The sequence below is a fragment of the Artibeus jamaicensis genome, unplaced genomic scaffold, assembly GCF_021234435.1.
Source record: "Artibeus jamaicensis isolate MK-2021 breed Jamaican fruit bat unplaced genomic scaffold, CSHL_Jam_final scaffold_1964, whole genome shotgun sequence".
NCBI classification, from domain to species: Eukaryota; Metazoa; Chordata; class Mammalia; order Chiroptera; family Phyllostomidae; genus Artibeus; species Artibeus jamaicensis.
The window spans coordinates 6,521,251-6,534,924 of NW_026522030.1; positions in this window are offsets into that span (position 1 = coordinate 6,521,251).

Consider the following 13,674-nt stretch of genomic DNA (forward strand, 5'->3'; position numbering starts at 1 on the left):
CTGTAAAATAAATAAATAAAATATTTTTTAAAATGCATCAAGTTCTCCACATTCTTGACTACAACTGATTTTCACAGATTATAATAAATCTTGTAACAAATTGACTGTGAAATCCTATAGACTGTGCCACTGGTCAGATGAAGTAAAGGCAATCTACTGAGTTCCCTTTATAAATTAGGAGACTCTCTAGTTAAGTGGTGTAAACTCACACTTAACAAAAAGAGAGAAGCCAGAGAGAGCTAAGTTAGCACTTGATGGAGCCAGAATGTGGACCCAACTCTCACTGCCTCCCATGAAAACAGCAGTCAGCACATTTAAAGGGGTTCAACCCATCCATCTTTTTCCATTTTCCAGAACAGTGGCTGGAGTCACTATTGATGCTCAGCCATCATTAAATTGGGACCATATTAAATTGCCATTTCTGTGGGTCAAAAATGGTCACAAAGAATATCATCTGTTTCCATCCAATAGTTGTAGGTAAAATCACACACAGATTAAGAGAAAAGGGGGTAAGGCTCTCCTCCAAAACATCAGTCTCAAGAATTCGTCTCCCAGTGGGAAACCTGAGATGTATTGATGTCCTTCCTGATGCAGATTTCATATTTAGCTTGTATGCATCCCTAGGAGTGATATGAACAAAACATTTTTTAAACTTATGGAGAGAAATTAATTATTGGCCCTAAATTTAATAAAAGCCTATTATAGATGAAAGTCACAGGGCCAGTTCTCCATGTGAAAACTATTCATTTAACTAACTCACCAAAAACAACCCTTTCAATCAGTTCTCAAAAGGACTCTCTATCCCTAGAAACTCTGGAGCAAGGAAACAAAACAGCCTCTCCTGATGTTTGCCACGTTGTCCACAGTGGACATTCAGTGTCCAATCAGAGCCCGGCCAACATTCAGTCAGGATGCCCAGGATTAGTGTCTGTCCTCATTTGTTAGACACGACCCTGGTTGGCTAATGCTTAAGACACACTGGTTGTTAGATATTTTAATGGCCATCCCTGTGTACATTGCCTCCAACTCATACACACACACACACACACACACACACACACACACACAATAATAATCCTCCTCCTCATCTTCACTAATAATAATAATGCTCCAGGATAGAACTGTAGAAAACACTGTGGATCTGGAGTCAGTGGACCTGTAGCCCAGGCCCAGAGCCACCAGCTGGCGAGTTCTGAGCCTGGGCCACCCACCTCACATCTGGCAATCTCAATTTCCTCCTCTGAGAATGAGGAGCAGAGGTGAGTGAAGTGAGAGGTAAAGCTCCTTCCATTTTCAGTTTAGAAATAGGTCTCAATACTTCTATGTTTGACTCTCAGATGAGCTTCCCTTTTTCAGGTATGTAGGGGGCAGGGTTGGGGGACAGAAGAGGGTATCTCCAAGAGAAAGCAAAATTCCCCATGTACCTTATGCTGCAAAGCTCTCCAGTTGGCACACAGGGACTTTTCACCTCAACAGTGCAAGAAATAGAAAGGTAACTGGAATCAGGATGTAAACTCCAGGGTTTGTGAATCCTGTTCCCTTTTGACTGTCCTCTTCTCTACTGCTCACCCAGCCACTGTGACTTTCCCTGGGCTTGGCAGTTCATTCACCATTCCAGGTAACCAGGGGCAGCACTCACTCAATGCGCTGGGCTCCTGCTGGGCGCTGTAAGTGAAACAGACATGGCTACTGGGCTCACCAAGCCTCTGCACTATTAAGTTGAAATAGTGAGGAGGTACAATAAAGACATTAATAAATAAAAATACATTGCAGTAAGCAACTTCAAGGAAACAAATGGTGTAAAGGTAAGAATATCAAGGGGGACTCTTATGTGGGTGATTCAGTGTTTTGATTTCATTAGCATTTGGACTTAATGATACCACAACACTGTTACTGACTGATAGCAAGTATGAGTCAACCAGTGGGTACCACTCATGACTAGGACCTTCAGGGACAAAGAACAAGATGGCTGAGCACTGGCCAGCTGCCAGCTGTCCTGAGCCAAATCAAATGAGTTGCACCTTGGACTCTTCTGGCACAGCTGGTGGCAACCACCTCACCAATCCCTAGATCTCCACTCCACACTCTCACTGCATGGGGATCCAGAATCCCTTTTGTCACTCCCTGCTGTTTTTCAGGAATGACACCCAACTAGACTTTGTTTCCATCTGTGCTAGGGATCTCTCCCTTTCACTAAGAAACACAGTCTGACACCATAGAAAAATTACTGGCTTATATCCCTTCTCCTTCCAAGAGGAGGAGAATAGGATCTGGAGGACAATGCCCATTTTACAGAGAAGTAAACTGAGGCCCAAAGAGAAAACTATCATGCTTAAGGTATTCATATGAATAACGAGAGCCGTGTCTGATCAACCCCAGTACTATGTTCTCAGAACCATCCTCCCTACAGGGGATAGTCCATAAGCAAAAGAATCAGAGATGCCCCACTGGGAGTCTACACAGCAAAAATAAATTCAAAGTGCCTGTGGAGTTGATGCAAGCAGGAACTGGGAAGTAAGATCCAAATGCACTGGGATCTTCTCATGTCTTTAGGACATTCTCCCTGTTCATATATTCATGAGCACTAGCACTTCAGAGGCATAGCCATCTTCCACCAAGGGGCTGAAGGCAGAACCCAAGGCCATCTTAAATTGGTCTCTCCATTATCCCCAACATCGAATCACTCACTAAGGCTGATCTCACCTTTTTTATTACGACAGCATCCTCAATGGGCTCCCTGCCCCAAGTGAAGCCCACTGCAGCCTGTCCACTGCACAGCACTCTGAGTGGTCTTATATAACAAACTGGGTGCTATACAGGGTAGGGGGGAAGTAGGTTTACAGTTGTGAGTATGCAAAACACACAGTTTATTCTTGCATCATTATTTATTAATTATATTTTCCATATGAACAACTATAAACCTACTTCTGCTACACCCTGTAGTTCTGCTTTAAAATATTCTAGTAGCCTCCAACCCCCTTCAAGGGGAAGTCCAAGCTCCTGCCCTTGGCATCCAAGGCCCTTCCTTATTCAGCCCCTCTCAGTCTCTCTGCGTCAACAGGTATCTCTTCCACTTTGTTGTAGGCAGGGGTATGCAAATAAATGTTTAACAATCAGCTCTCAAATAAAGTTCTGATTTATACCATTTGCCTGTATCTGTAGTGTAAATATTTCCACCATGACCAATTTCAAGAGTCAATGTGTTGCCACTGAATGGAGAGTTAGGGGAAGGTATCTTGTGTAGCACACCACAGATACAACAGAAAGAAATAACCCCAAGAGAATAGATATAAGTAAAATGTAGTAATAACTATGAAGTGGTAAATTTTGAGTGTTTATTACCCTTGTTTTAACATAATTGATTAAAATTAAATGTATATAATTTAATGTTTAATCATGACCATGTTTTATGACTGGCTCATGAAATTCCTGAAAAGTTAACATTCAGCTCCTGAAAGTTGGTATACACTGGACTCTGCACCACTGGCTAGGGCACTACTTTTTCTCTCTCTTTTTTTTTTTGGCTTACTTTTCACTCTAGGGGGAACACCTACCCTCCCCCTACTTCATGGTGAACTCCTATTTGTTTGTCAAGATTCAGTTCAAATGTCACTTCTTCTGTGGAGCCCTCCCTGAATGACCCATCCAGAGGCCCCCAGAGACACCACCACCTCTGCCCCCACCTCAGGTTCATTGTCTGCTTGGCTGTCTTCCCTTTATTAGTTGATGCCTTATTCACTCTTGGGAGCTAGATCAAGTAGATGCTATTACATGTTTGTGGAGTAAACTATTAAATATTATTCCAAATGTAGAGTCCCTTCAGCATCTGTCCCCTGTTATTATCTCTCTCCCAAATTTCAACTGAAGATTATGTTTGTTAATAATTTCTGAAGGGAAATTAATTATTATGGGATTAATTCAATCTATCCCCAAGGGTCCTGACCAGAACTAAAACAGGCTTTTGAAAGGGCTGGAGGCAGGCTGAAGAAAGTGAAAGGGGAAGGTTCCAACCCAAATATACAAAATGCACTTATAACATTAATGTTTTTGTAGAAATATAAGTTCAGATGCCACCCCCATCCCCACTGCAAACCAACTGTCCCTAGTGAGAAGGAGAGAAAATCAGAATGTGCCTGAACAACCAAACGGCTGATCCCAGATCTTGTTTGGGTATTAATCCAGAACCAACTGGAAGAGAGAACCAACCCCCTGCCACAAAACAGGCTCAGGAAGCCCTTCCCATTTACTCAATTTTTATGCAACTCTGACAATAATGTTATCAATCAGGACTTGTTACCTCCACTTCACAGCTAAACACACTGAGGCTTAAAGAGGTACTGTGACTCTTCCAAGTCCCAAAGCTGGGGAGCCAAGATTTGAACTAAGGTCTGGTTGACTGTAAAAACCATGCTCCTCTACAGTGTTTTGTACGTCGATCATACCTCAATAAATCAGTCTTTTTTAAGTGCTCTTAACCACTATAAATAAAAGATACTGCTCCTTTTTCCTCTGCAAAAAAAAAAAAGAAGAAGAAGAAAGAAGTAAAGGAAGGAAAAGAAGTCAGACAGAAAGACAGAAAGAAGAGGAGGGGAGGGGAGAAATATTTACGCTTGTTAACTCATTTAACCTGACCTAGCACATAGGATAGGTATGTGAAGAAACTGAAGCTTAGAGAGTTTTTTAAAAAACTGACCACTGATGCAATAGAATTCAACTTTTAGAGACCTTCTTCCTTCCATGGATCACATTTCTGACCTGACACAATCTTCTAACCCCACTTCCCCCTGCAGCCACTCCTGGGAAATAGCTTAAATAGTAATCAATACTCAGCATCAAGTTGAAAGAATGTAAATCAATAAACAGTTGTTCCAGAAGGACCAGGCTAATCACTAGGATTATTCAAGAAGACAGGAGAGCAGCACCTGATTGCATCAGACAGATGTGCTAAGCAATGTTCTGTGGCTTTGGTAAATGAAGAAGGAAGCTAAGAAGAGAGTACTGAAAAATGCTGGACATTTCTCTGTGCTTCCCCTATAGTCCCCCAAAGTGAATCCCAAAAGGTTAAATGTGGTTTCATCACAAGTGTGGGTGTCACTTTCGTAGAGGAGGGAAGAAGAAGTCATTAATTGGAGAACTTAAGCCTTTCCTCAAAGGTATGTTGAGTGAACTCTGTGTCCCCATTCAGGACCACAGACAGAAGAAAATGAAGCCCATGAATTATAGCATACAAAGGCCCAGACCAAGAGACCAGAGACATGGGTCTATGTATTGCTCTACCATGTGCCCCTAGCCAGGTCACATGATGAAGTTATTGTGCACTCAATCAACTAACATCAGCATCTCGTTCTAAGCGCTACTCTAAGCTCTGAGAAAACAAAGACAAAGAAGACACTGATTGGGACTTCCACTTCCAGCTGTGCAGAGTAATGACTAAAGGACTTCCTGTTCTAACAGCTATAAAACAGGACAAAATATATGAAGCAAGTGCTCTGAGGCAGTGGACAACAGACAAAATAGGTCTGAGATCTTTGAGAGAAGGGAAATATATGAGATGCCCTCCACATTCACCTCACAACAATCTGTTTTCTGTCTTTGCAGTTTCCAAACAGTGGCCCTGAAAAATGGAGCCCAAAGAGAAAGCAACAATCTTATGAAGTAGAAGAGACATGTATCAGATTTGGGGACTTCTGAGACCACCAGAACTTGTAGGGAAGAGTGCAGGAATGGAGGATGCTGTGCGGAGAAGCTGAAGAAATCTTCACACAAGCCCCTTCAGCTGAATATTAAACTGTGCAAATTCAGTGGCATCACAGAAAACAACTACAGGGGGCCTAAGAGCTGAATGGAGACTACAGAGGTCACACACTGCTAGAAAAGATGGAATCCTGACGAGGCAGAGTAGACACAAATGACATAAGCCCAGGCATTCAGGTGAGACCCTCACAGGGGTATACAACCTGTGGCCCACTGACCACACACGGTCCAGGATGGCCGTGAATGTGGCCCAACACAAAACTGTAAATTTACTTAAAATATTATGAGGGTTTTTTTGTGTATGTGATTACATGTTACAATGTACTTAACATGTGGCCCAATACAACTCTTCTTTTTCCAGTGTGGCCCAGAGATGCCAAAAGATTGGACACCCCTGCCAGAAAGGACATGTTAAGAAACAGCCCAAACACTGGTAGACCTTAGGCTCATCCGAACAAGTCCTTAATACTGTTTCTCACACTGCAATTGTAAACTTGCTTATGCCCACCCTGTGTATCGTTAACAACATAGACCGGGGCTCTGCTCTCAAGAAGCTTAAATGCTATCGGGGTGTGGATGCAGACTTTTTTTAAGACATGATTTTGGGTATTGCACATGCTGTGCATGAAAAATAGTAGCACTGGAGAGAGTGAGGTGGGGACAGAGATCTTAAACAGGGAGATGATGATGGTGATTCTAAAACAAACTTTAAAAATATATTATGTGGAATAGATATTGACTGCAAAGATTTTAATTATACTGCTAGAAGTCATCCAATACTCCCAAATGAAGTAGTTGAGCATCTAAGGCCCAGTGCTAATGCCCCAGATGGATTGGGGCCTCTTCCTGATTCTACAGCTAACAGACCACTAGCTGAAGAATTTTACAGTCTGGAAAGTCTAATAAAAGTGGGCATGGGTTCCTTAGAGTTTGACAGACTTGGTACTCAGGTACCAGTAGATGCTTCAGAAGCTACCACAGGCCTCTGACCACAATTCTCAGAGGCAGCTCTTTCTCAGGACAAATGTTCTAAGAATTCATCAGTTCATGCAGCTCAGCTGCAGCAACATGCAGTGGCTCCAGTTCAGCAGACGCGTATCAGACCTCTTCTAAGATCAAACGAAAGACTGTCTCCCATTGCCACAAGCACCTGAAACGAGTCCATCATTACCTCAGATGGCCCACTGAGGCCATCCCTCTAATCCTAGAATGACCATCCTCCCATCCTTACAATTGTGAGTGTGGGAAACAAGAGTTCTAGGGGCTTGTTAGGATGAGAAAGATTTTATCAGTAATTTTTCATAGTTCAATTCACTGATTCCCCTCTGAATGGAGCTTTCCCTGATCACTCTACATACAGCCCTGCCTGAATCTCGTTTCCTTCATAGCACCTTGCACAGCTAGTTTATTTTCATAGGTTTACAAGGCAAAGTGTCTATCTGCCTTTTCTCTGCTGACTCCCAGCACCAAGCACAGAGCCCTGAATACAGTGGCGCACATAATAAAAATGTGCTGAGTGAGGAAATGCTCACCTGGAAAAACAGCTTAGTGAAAGTAAAAAATGTAGATAATATATATCTTTAAATATGTGCCAAGCAGCTCTACAGTATTTATTTGTAGTGAGTCTATAAGATTAAATTTTAAGTTGAAGTTGAAGTATAAAAATATAAACATTCTACAAAAATGTTAATTCTACTCCTGAGATAGATATACTAAAACTAAGAAACATAAAAATAATGCAGTTTAAACTTCAACACAAGTCTTTCAAAAACAATATATTTATACTTTCTCCTTCTTAGTAGAGTTCCCTATATGTTGAATTTTAAGCACACATCAATTTAATTTTACTAGCCTTAAGAATTTTAATTTTTACCTAACTGAATAACTACAGTTGAGTAATAGTTATTTAAAAATAGTTAAATTGAGAGCAGAAAAAGATAATGTTTTGGAATGAAAGTAAACTTTAACTTGAACAAAGCCTGGGTGAAGATGCAGAGAACTGAGAGGGTGTAACAGAGAAGCTCCAGGAAAGAGGAACTCCAGATTTTCTTGACATTTGTAACAGTTTGAACGGAGGACCAAAACATGCACTCAGCACACACAAACATATGTACACTCACATGGGTGCCTCTTGAGACGTCATTATTACACAAACAAATTCACAAGCATCATCTGGGAATCGAGGGAGGGAGACTGGGAAGGTTGCTCTTAAGCAATCTGAATGCTAACTGGAAATTAATAGCACTGGCTATTTTGATGGGCAAGATAAAATATAAACATGTAATTACATAATGCCTGTCAGTACTTCTAATTCTCTTAAAACATTATTAATAATGTCTTTATCTGGCATACTGCTTTTGTTCTTTTGTGCTTGTAAACATTAAAGTACTTGAAAGGGAATCATGAACGCAAAAATAAGCCACTTAAAATCTACAAAAGCTAAGAGAATTCATCAACAGTACAGCTGCACTGAATGAAATCTTTTTTATGCTTTCTTTTTGAAAGAAATCTTAAAGGAATTTCTTCAGGTTTAAGAGAAATGATGCCACAGCAAGCATCTAATGATACCACAAAGGAGTGTAAACACCAGAAATGAAAAATGTAAGAGGGCCTAGGAAAGAAACCTTACCTAATGTGTTAATCTTTTAAAAGAAAAAACTGACGTTTTAGAGTAGAGGCTGGCAGGCTACCTCCAGCAGGCCGAATCTGGCTTGCTGCCTGTATTTGTACAGTCCACAAGGTACAAATGGCTTTCACATTTTTTATTGTTGAATGACTGGAAATCAATCAAAAGGAAAATAATATAACAATATAACAAGAATTTGCCACAACATGTGGGAAGCTATATAAACTGAAATTTAAATTTCGGTGTCCATAAAACTTGTTTATTAGAACACGTGCTCATGTGCCTCAGTGGCACCTATGGCTGCTTTTCCACAATAACAGCAAAGCTGAGCGGCTGCAACAGAAACCGTAACCGCCACGGCCGTGCAGGAGACTACGGATCACAATGCTGCAGTTATACCTTTGCAGCGTCTTCAGTCTCAGAACTTTCTATTATCACTAGTACAAATCCATAACTTTAAAACAAAAAGAAAAGTGCACTTTTTCACAAAAATGTCTCACATTAAGGCACAGTGGTGCGTGAATTGTTTTGTTATCAAGTAGATGGCAGTGCAGAGTGTTTATTATGCCATGGCACTATAGCTGGGCTAGAAGAATCCGACATATGTCAACGTTACCAGAATAAGCATTTGTCACATTTCATGGGACAGCAGTGGCCAGAAAATCTAGAAATTGAAAAGAAAATAACTCCTCACAGCATAGTTTCTTCACAAAAGTATGTAAATTACAGAAATGAAGCTGGAATCAAAATAAGATTCCAAGTGGCTCATTTGTTAGCCAAGGAAGGAAAACCATTTACCAATGAAGAGTTAATTAAATCATGTTTGCAACGGCTAAAGAAATGTGTTCGCAGCACAGAAAATAAACTTGCTTGAGGCTATTGACCTTTTCACAAGAACAGTTGCTCGAAAAGTTGATGACATCAGTAGTCAATTAACAAACAAGGCAAGTGATTTTTCTTGGCTATTGATGACTTAACAGATGTCAGCAACACTGCTCAGTTGTTTATCTAAGAAGCCGCTGCCAAATTTGAAATGACTGAGCAGCTGGCCTCGTGAACAGATTTTGTGGAACGACAACAGGTAAGAATGTCATCAAGGAGGTTGAGAAAACACTAGTTTTGTACAATTTAAAGCAGAATCTGCGAAGATGTGTGATAACTGATGACGGTAAAAATGTGTGAGAAGCAGAACTCTTAGTTGGACAAATTTACAAAGTTTGTGAAAATGTAATGTGTTTGAGGCCAATGGTTCAGTCATCAAATTATTCATCAGTAGGTAGTTTGTAGGAAACAGTTAAATCTATGATATGTTATTAAATGAATAGCATCAATGATGAAGTTCACTCACTCCTATGGGAAAGAAGTTTTATGCCAGTCCATGAATTTTTGTCAGAAATAAAAGTAAATATCTTGACCTGCCCTACCATATAGCAGTTTGATGGTTTAGTAGTGGTAAACATTTATTGCAAATAAGCTCACTGATGAGACTGAGATTTTTCTGAAGAACTTGCCAGTATTACCAAGCACTAAATGGCTTTAAAAATTAGCTTTTGCTGCAGACTCAGTCGGAAGTCGCAAGGCAACCCGGCCTGTCTTTGTGAACATATACTGCAGTAAAGTCATTTGACTACAACCAACATCGTCTGAATCACAAATAACATCAAGCTGCTTCACGCACTAACCATGCTGTCAAAAGTTAAAACAAGAAGTAAAATCTCCATTCCCACACAAATTTGCAGCATGTGTATTTTCTTAGCTCAAACTCCAGTTCCAGAAGTGTTTTCCAAACCTCGATGTAAGTGCAAAGAAAATGTCCATATTTCAAAAGCCATTCAACTGGGCAGGTAAGGAGCTTCCACTCCACTTTCAGTTGTAAGTGGTTTATCTGAATTGTAATGATATGCTAAAAGGGAAATACCAAGAGAAGAATCTAAGAGGTTTTTAAAAAGTCTTCTGAGAGTTGAATATGCTCAACTATAGATATAGGAGCATAGTTTGGTATCAGGATTTCAAGTACCTATTCATGGGGGGGTACTTTTTTTTCAAAAATAAAATACAGAAAATCTGATTACAGATCAACATTCACAGATGAGCATTTACAACTGAATTTTATGACAGGGGAAACTAACTCTGAACTCCATTTAAACAAAATGTTATCCCTTGAGAAAAGAATTCTATTCTTCTCATTGGTAGGTCTATATTACAAATACACACACACACTCAGTATTTTGAATTTTGTAAGTAAAAAGTTGTGGATATTTGTTTTCTCTCATTATATGAGAACCGAAATATCTGATTTTACCTCTTGGCCCACAAAGTATAAAATATTCACAATCTGGCCTTTTACCAAAAAGTTTGCCAATTCTTGCTCTACACTGAAAAGTGCTAACCAATGTTTAGAGAACTTGAAGACCTTAAAAAATGGAGAAATTGACCACCTTTGTATCAAAAAAACTAGATGATGTTAAGATATTTCTCTGATGTGGATTCTGACTGGCAGGATCCGTGTGTTATGGCGGCTATGAAAATATTCACACAGACTACAGAAATCCTGTGGAGAAAAAGGGATGGCAGGGCCGGTCTCTAAGTGAGACAGGGCCTCGACCCCCGCCTGGAAAGGCTTTTACTATTTTTCAGGGCACATTACATTGAGGATGGTCCTCATTTACTATGCACAGGTTTGCTGTAGGTGATTATCTTTTACAGATAACAGAGGAAAGAATGTTGCTAATTACTTCAAAGAGAAGGATGTTGCAGACCAAGGGGAAAAGTGGTTGAACTGGTTACACTCCATACTTGGGAGGTTTAGCACAGACTTTAGGAAGTTGCGGTAAGCACTTTCTGCTTCAATTCAGGGTGAGGGAGCTTTAACAATAGCAAGTCTCATAGCAGCCTAGGTACAATTCAGGCCTGACTCCCCATGGGGAACCCATCTGTGGGCATAGCTCCTGTGTGCAGGACCTCGCTTCCCACTGGCTTTTCCAAGTGGGAACTGGACTACATTCCCACGCCATGCAGAATGGTCCCCTATATTTCTCCCTAATTATTGATTGACAAATCCAATATAATTCCAATCAAAATATTATAATTTTTAATAGAAATCACTAGATTAAGTCTAATGCATGAGGAATTACAAGGGATCTAGAGTACCCAAAGTAGTCTTATAGAAGAACAAAAGATGGAAGATTTATTCTGCCTGACTTCAAGACTTAGGATAAATCTATGGTCATCAAAACACTAACAAAAGAAGAGATAAATAGATCCATGGAATAAAATTTTAAAATGTTCTCACCTGACTTCCGCCAAGATGGAGGCATAGGTGGATGTGCCGTGCCTTCTCACACAACCAAGATTAGAGAAAACTAAATATTAGCAACAGAAAACACAGCCAGAACACGGAAAATTGAACTTGTCAGAAGTCCTTTAACAACAAATTCTTCAGCCTGACCGGTAAGGGGCGAAACCAGCGGCTGGCGGAGCAGGGTTGCAGAGGAGGACTCGGCCAGACGGACTCAGGAGCGGAATCCAGACACGCGGAACCCATACGCGCGCGGAATCCAGGCGCAGGTTCGGACCTAGTGAGCGACCGAGCAAGCGACCAGGCGAGCTACCTCGGGGGAGACAGCGGGGCAGCGGGGCTGCGTGTTGACAGAGGTCGCGCATTTGTGCGCGGGTGGACAGGCGAGGGAGTGGGCGGTTGGACCGGGCCTGGCAGGTCCCCACGGCAAGCAGCAGTGGAGGGCACCGTCATTTCCCTGCTCTGACCCCACCTCCACATACAGCGTCATAACCCAGCGACTCTGAGTGGCCCGGCCCAGGTGAACCACCTAAGGCACAGCTCCTCTGCACCCAGCTGTGAGAAGCAGCAGAGGGGGTCGCCATTTCCCCGCTCTGACCACGCCCCCACATACAGCGTCACAACCCAGCAACCTGGGAATCCAAGGCGCCGCTTCTCATACTTAAAGGGCCCGAACAGACCAAGAATGGCGCAGGAGGATCTCAGAGTCCCAGAGCCCATAGATCTAAGCGATGAAGAAATAGCAAAACTCACAGACGCACAGTTTAAAACATTGGTGATCAGGATCCTCACAGAACTGGTTGATTATACCGAAAAATTAGACAAATATATGAAGGTGAAACTAATTGAAATGAATGGAATTACACAGGACACCAATAGCAATGAAAAGGAAACTGGGACTCAAATCAATGGAGTGGACCAGAAGAAAGCAAATAATGGCCAAACAGAAAAGAGTCAAGAAGCAAGAATTCAAAGAAATGAGGAGAGTCTTAGGAACCTCCAGGACATCTTGAAACGCTCCAACATCCGAATTATAGGAGTACCAGAAGGGGGAAAGGCACAGCCACCAGTGGAAAACTTATTTGAACAAATAATAAAGGAGAATTTCCCAAATCTGGCAAAGGAAATAGACTTCCAGGAAATCCAGGAAGCTCAGAGAGTACCAAAGAAGTTGGACCCAAGAAGGAACACACCAAGGCACATCATAATTACATTAGCCAAAATTAAAATGAAGGAGAGAATCCTAGAAGCAGCAAGAGCTAAGGGGACAGTCACTTACAAAGGAGTCCCCATCAGACTGTCAGCGGATTTCTCAAAAGAGGCCTTACAGGCAAGAAGGGGCTGGAAAGAGGTATTCCAAGTCATGAAATCCAAAGACCTACAACCAAGATTGCTCTATCCAGCAAAACTTTCATTTAAAATGGAAGGACAGATAAAGTGCTTCTCAGATAAGATCAAATTCAAGGAGTTCGTCATCACCAAGCCCTTATTATATGAAATGTTAAAGGGACTTATCTAAGAAAAAGAAGTTAAAGAAACATGAACAGTGAAAGGACAACAAACTCACAGTTATTAACAACCACACCTAAAACGAAAGCAAACTAAGAGGACAGCTAGATCAGGAGTGGAAACATAGAAATGAAGATCTCAAGGAGGGTTAGCAACAGGGGAGTGGGAGGAGGAGAAGGGGGGAGAAGGTACAGAAAATAAGTAGCATAGACAGTAGATAGAAAATAGATGGGGGGCAAGAATAGCATGGGAAATATAGAATCTAAAGGACTTGAGACACATGGTCATAAACTAAAGGGGGGTAATGGTGGGGATGGGGGGTAGGGTGGAGGGGAATGAAAGGGGGAATAGAACAACTGTAACAGCATAATCAATAAAAAACACTTTTTTTAAATGTTCTCACCTTTACACTTTCTATCGATTTTTTTAAATTTTTTATCTTTAGAGGGGAAGGGAAGGAGAGAGGGAGAGAATACCAATGTATGGT